The sequence below is a fragment of the Durio zibethinus genome, chromosome 1 (genome assembly GCF_047325235.1).
Source record: "Durio zibethinus cultivar Kanyao isolate XHJ-2024 chromosome 1, ASM4732523v1, whole genome shotgun sequence".
NCBI lineage: Eukaryota > Viridiplantae > Streptophyta > Magnoliopsida > Malvales > Malvaceae > Durio > Durio zibethinus.
This window is the reverse complement of record NC_143162.1, coordinates 7,937,878-7,945,251: the sequence shown is the minus strand read 5'-3', so window position 1 is coordinate 7,945,251 and position 7,374 is coordinate 7,937,878.

Here is a 7,374-nt window from a genome sequence, read left to right as displayed (position 1 = left end):
GAATCATTAACCTGGTGATCCGAAACCTTAAACGATTTAATGTTTGATCTGGTTTTGATAACTATGCTTTTAAGTTTTCAATGATTAATTACTAAATTATCAATTATTTACTATTAAGTTATTATTAATTTAGGAATAAGTTATTTATGATTTACTTTTAACAATTAATTATTATTTAATCGAAACTGATTTATTATTAAATTATTACTAATTTATCATTAAGTTATCATGAATTTATTATTAAATTATTAATTTACTTTTAAATTTTTAATGATTAACTATTAAATTATCAATTATGTACTACTAAATTATCAATGATTTATCAGTAAATTATTTATGATTTACTATTAACAATTAATTACTATTTAACCATAATTGATTTATTATTAAATTATCACAAATTTACTCTTAAGTTATCATTTATTTATTACTAAGTTATTTGTTATCTTTTTATATGAGATGATGATCCAAGAAGGAGGTGAATTTGATATTTTTAAATTCTTCCCAAACAATGAATTTTAATATAATTGAATAAGGAATTAAAACAATACGCATTTTAATGAAAATATGATGCAATCAACAACAATTAATTAATGAACTTGAAGCAATTATAAACAATAATAAATGTAAGGAGATAGAGATAGAGAAATCAAACATAATAATTTATAGAGATTCAATCCTTATCCATAAGGCACCTACATCTTCTCTTCTTAGTTGTTCACACCAATGTTTCAATCTATTAATTGAAAAAAACTCTTGCAAAATATAAATCTATCATATACTAAATCCCTATATTTTTTCTTAAGGCTTAGATAGTGACTTCTATCTTTGTAATATCAAGAGAATACATCATCTCTTGCTTACTTACAAGATAGCCTAATTGATTTTTGCAAACTAAAATACTTCTCAAAGTTGAATGTTGCCTAATAAAGTACAAAGAAATTTGATGAATTAACAACAATAATGATTTGGAAACAACAAATATGAAGATATAGACTTTAAAGCTCTAAAACTCTTAATTTCTTTGAAAGAATAAATATATGACTTGTTTGATCTTACTCTCTTGATTCATCAACTTTTTGGTGTTTTGGAATGCCTAATTTATAGAGGAAAAATGAGGAAATAGCCATTAGGAATGCTTGGGAAATGAAAAACCATGTTTTCCTTCATTAAAATTAGCCATTATAGCTTGTTTAGGACAAAGGGATCGATTGGTTCTTGAATTTCACTCAAATTTTGATTGTTACAACTAAGAAGATCAATTGCTTTTGGTATCCAATCAATTGGGTTAGCCAAATTTTGGATATTGAATAATTCTTGATGAACAGTGCAACTAGTTGTCTTTTGTTTTGCACTTTACTCACTAATTTGATAATATCTTGAGTCAAACAACTCAAAATCAAAAACAATTTAAAGATTTAGAAACTAGACTTAAAAGGCTTTCTATCCATATAAAATTCATCATCTAATTCATTTTATTTGAATTATAGTGAATTTTCAAAGCTACCTCTTATGCAGTTTTAGATAACTACATAGTATCTAGTAAAAATTCAAAATCATTTCTTAAAAAATTTAGATTTTAGTTTGTTTAATCCATTAGAAAGAAGACTCAAAGAGCTTTTCAACCATATAAAATTTAAATATTAAAATTTTGTGAATTAATACAAAAAAAAAATTTAACATTGAAAAATTTTGTTCTTATAAAACAATTTTTTTTAAGTTAATCTATTTCTCAAAACCAATAATATCAAAATTTTATTGAATCCAAAATGAATAAATTCACTTTAAAAACAGTAATTGGACTTTTATCAAAGCTCAAATAAATAATATTAAATATTAAATATAGTTTTGATTTGAAAAATAAGAAAACATAAAGAAAGGCTTGTTTAAACTTTAAAAATCATACTATTTATTTAGTATAAATTTTTTTCAAAATCTTAATCAAGCTTTTTTTGCTTAATACTTTATCATTTCAAAATAAGGATCAATTCAAGGCTAACATTATTAATGATTAACTACTAAGTTATCACATATTTTTTATTAAAATATATTTGATTTACTACTATATTGTTAAGCATTTATAATTATATTATAATTGATTTAGTACTAAGTTATTATGTATTTATTATTATGTTATTATTGATTTGTTACTAAGTTATCAATTATTGACTACTAAATTATCATTCATTTACTATTAGTGATCACTATTTTATAAATAAATTATCTATAATTTACTATTAAGGTATCGATAATTATTATTAAGTTATACTGATTACTTTTAAGTTTTTAATGAATAATTATTAAGTTATCAATTATCTATTAATAGTTTATTATTGATTTGCATGTATTCAAAAAGAAAGCAGTCACAGTATATGTTAAATGATATAATTTTAAGATAGGAAAAATAAAAAAAAAATTTAAGCTTAGATGACTTGAAAAGTAATAATTAATGCTCTTAGTTTGTTATCTATACTTTAACACGTAATAATAAGTTAAAATTATAGCTTTTTATACTAATGCAAGTATCAAAACTAAATTAAATGAATATATACAATATATTTTAAGTCAATATTTTTAATATGTTCTTTAAATTTTTTAGTTCATAGTAAAATAGAATATATTAATATTAGTTTTATTAATGATTTAATTAAGTGGTTAGTGTATTTACATTTTTTATTTATGTTAGTGAAATACAATTTGCATATAAAATATTGAAATTTGAAGTATTTTATCAACAATGAAAATAATAAACTTTGCTTTATATTTTATATTTAAGTATATAATTTTTGGTAAAATTTTTATTATATACATGATAAAAGTAATGAAAAAAAATTTATTAAATAAAATTTATAAAAAATAAATAGAAAATAATTTTAAAAAATATTACGTTTACAATAATTACCTTATTATTCTTCCTAAACAAATTTTTCTACTAAACGAGAGGATAACATATTTCTAATTGTTGCCTTATTCTTATTACCACATTCAAAATTGCTTTCTTGATATTTTGATGTCTAATAATTTCTTCATTTGGAAAGAGTAAAGAATATTTCAATGGTCATAACAATCCAAATAATGCTCAACTATATATTATCTTCTTAAATAAGAATAAACTATAATATCTTTTTTAAATAAAATATTTGAGTTATTTATCTCAATCTATATAACAACAATTTGATAAGTAAATAAAAGATTATAAACTCATTGATATAAATTAAAATTTTTGCAATACAAATATCAAAATCCTTAAAAATATATATATCATTTAATCTCTATAAGACTTGAGTATATATATTTTTCTTTCATAATTATCATTAGTACCTCTATAACTTTTGCGTTTAAATTTTCATTGTGTTATGTTTTTATTTTTATTTTAAAGTTTATTATTGTATCATCAAAGCATAGTTAAAAAACAATATGAATTAATCAACTCAAATTTAAAATAATTTAAAAATCAAATCGAATATACATAAAATTTTTACTCATTTTAAATTTTAATTTAATTAAAAATTAATATAATACTCTTAATTATAAAAATAAACTAACTTAGACTCAATTTCAATTGACTTAAAAGATCAATAACTTAATAGTTATTTAAAATCCGAAATGATTAAATACAAATTTCAAATTGAAATAGTAACCAAATTAAAATCCAAAATTTTTTATTCATCTTTCATAGCAATTTAAAAGTTCTTTATTTAAGGTTTTTTCTTTCATATTAAAGATCTCATTTTTATTGTTTTTGTGGTTAAATTAATTAATTAATTTTTAAAAATATTTTTAAAGTGAAATTAGAATTATAAGTAATTGAATCTATTATTATTTTTATTTAGATTTAGGATGATTTGAATCATTTTTTTAAATAAAGATAAATATACATAAATTATTGAATCAAATTTATTAGGTGCTTAAGTGAATAATTAAGAATACTACGAATAAAAGTATATGATAAAACATGACTTAACCTAATTGTGCTTTGATCCTAAGTTTAAAATTTTACTTGAAATTAAAAAAATTCAAAATTTTAAATTATTAAAATATGAAATACACAATTAAAAAAACTTTACTAAATGAATTTTGTTAATAAATACCAAAACAAAAACATTATAAGTAAAAAAAGGCTATGAAGCAACAGAAAACGCATTTAATGAAAAGGAAGATTCATTGCCAATGCAACACTTTTTGTGAAAGTGAAGTTCACTGATTTTTATGATACGCATTGCTAAACTATTCTTGTTTGACTGTGGGATAAACTTCTATGGAAAATTAGGTTTTCCCTTTCTTTAGTTGTTGTTCCGTGTAATACTGAAATTGCAATCTAAATCCAGTGGAGCACAAAAAAAAAAAACAAAAATGGTAGTGGCTGATGGGACAGTGTTCTTGTCTGGAAATTTTGATGGATAAAGCCGCCCATATACCTTACAACTCTATGGATCAATCTTCTGATTAAAGGCATTGCCGACTCATCAAGCAATTTCTACTTCCTCTTTGACACCTTTTTGGTTATCATAGCGATTTAACAACAACAAGATTAAAGTAGCATTCTTCTTTGTTTGTAAGCAAATTTGCCAATTCCCCTTGATTGTTAATTGATTGCCAGATGATGTTCTCCAAGACATGTTAATCAAACTTTCTCTCAGACTTCCTTTACATTCTTTGAAGATTAAATACAAATATTATAATATTGTTCCTATGCCATAAATCAAATAACTTGTCAGATTTTATACATATATATATCTTAGTATGTGTTTAGGAAATTTAGACAAAATGAGTATATGATACGGACAATATATTTAATTTTAAAACAAAAATTCACATTTTTAAAAAGTTAGATTACTATACCATATCTGTATATTCATAATATATATATATATATATATATATATATATATATATATATACACACACACGCGTAAAATGATATTTTAAAAAAACGAAAAGCCGGAGCACATAAGTACAAAATTACTTGTCTACTCCTGATATTTAGTTTGACTTTGATATACAAATACCACATGTTTATTGCATGCATAAATAGAATTAAAAAGTCAACAAGTTAGTAAACTGTTTTATCAACATCATTTTGAAATCTAATCAACCATATGGATTAAAAAAACAAAAATGAGAAATGGTGATAATTGGAAATTCAATTGCCTGGCACCTTTCTTCCCAGAGATCATCTATTAAAAGTTGAAACTCGTGACAATGTAATCAAAAGCATGCAAGAATATCATATAGCAACACGTGAAGAATCGGAGATTCATATTTTGAAGATCATCCAACTTGATTATTAACTATAGACAAGGCTTGAAATAAATAAATAAATAAAAGAGAAAGAGATCCCGCATTCAGGGTGGCACCCTTTGGGCTGAACCACACTTTTATCAGATATCAGATTACAAAAGAGGCAAAGCAAACAAATCTGCTGAAGAGACTAGAAAAAGATGAAAGGCACTTTGGTTTCAAATCATGGCCATTAGGCATAAAGGAGACGCACATTTTAAAACAGGCAATCACGTTTTAGAAGTTGAATTGCATCCAACTGTTTCAATGATTATTCGTCTCGTTACAGGTTGATCCAGTTTCAAATTTTAGATTGAAGTGATCGGTTCAGAATTTAAACCTTGAATTAGATTGAATATATTGATACTCTCTATAATTTCATTGGAAATGTGAATGCGGCCATTGTTGAATCCCTTTTTTCCTGTGGTAAAGGACAAATTAAGTCTAGGAAGAGAGAGCAGAATCTCAACAATGGGTCCTATATTCCTTGTGAATTTTTCTTGTAGAAAGCAACATCATAAAGCAAGTGGTTCATGTGTAAAATTCTTCCATGCATATATTGAAAGAAATTAAGCCGAATATATCCCTGAAAAATGACATATCCACTTTCTTAAATTCTGTTTTTTTCTTCTTTTGGTATGAACGTGCATAATGTGTTACATACTAATGATCCTCAATCAGAGGTTGAAGTACAGCTAGAATGATCAAATAATGATCAGTTTGAACTTTGAATCGAAAATTTTGAAGACCGAAAGGTCGAGTTCATTTCCAGTTTAGATTGGAGGAAAGAATCTGAAAGAGAAAAGCATGATGATGACCTTCAAGAACTTACTCAAACAAAATTGAATCTGGCAGCTGGGCTAATTCCATTTTGTGCATGTCTATCACTTCTTCTCGTTAAGGGTAACTTTCTGGGGTTTGATTATGAAGTACTAGATAGGTGCCAACAGAAGAAGAGAACTATATCAAAGAGGATAAAAAGTAAATAAAAAATTAAAAAAAAAAAAAAACACGGTTCATTCCATAATAAAAGTTTGCTATAATAACACCCCCACCACCCTCTGCTTCAGTTGAATGAATGGTTCTGGAAAGGCAAAACCCACCAATCTGTGCCCTGAAAGCTTGCTAAATTAAGTTGAACCTTTTGTTCTTGTCAACATCTTTTAGTAGATAATGATTCACACAGTACTCTGTTGTTGTTTTAATCTCTTGATCGAGAATGTTGAGTTATGATGTTTCAATTGAGAGAGTGCTCAAACCACCATGAAAAAAAGTCATGCATTTTATCAACCACAACCACACAAACCCCTTATGCTAATGAGCTTGCTGTTGACTTCAGACTAGAATAAGCTTGTTTAATTCTATCGCCACTTGAGTTTAATTGCAGAGTTGAATCATCTGTCTGATCTTTTTCCCTCATCCTCTAATTTATATTTTCGTTTGTGATTTCTGGTGCCAAGTGTTTGTGATTTAGTATTGTTCCATTTACAGCCTAATGATTCCAGAGATGGATAAGATCACTAGAGCAAGAATATTCTTCTTTTGATTAGCAACATTTTTGGTGGCATGACTTGAGGACCACATTTTTTCTCAATAAAAAAATTGGGAAATGGCTATTCATTAATATTCACTTGTTAAACCTGTTAGAACTTGAATTGAACAAACTAAAACTCAAATTTTCAGTTTTAGAGAAAAATACAAAGTGACTCAAAAAAATTGAGCCTATCGAAAATAGTTTCTCTTCTTTTATGCCTTTAAGCTTAGTCCTTTTTTATAAATATAAATATTTATTAATATTAATTTTCACAAGTAATTTCTCCTTAAGGTGGCCTCCAAACGAATTTAAAATTTAATTAAATTATTTTATATAATTATTTTTTAAAAAAAATAACATTGAAAAAATTTAAAATTTAAATTCCAATATTTACATAATTTCTTTTTTATCTTAAACTGCGAGCTTTAAAAAAAAAAAAATGGCTTCCAAACAATACAACCACCCATTTGGGAGGACTGGGGCCACCAAGGGCATATTGAAATAGATGGATTATAAGGAAGCAATCCATGATCATGTCACTATTTCATTCGGTAGTTGAG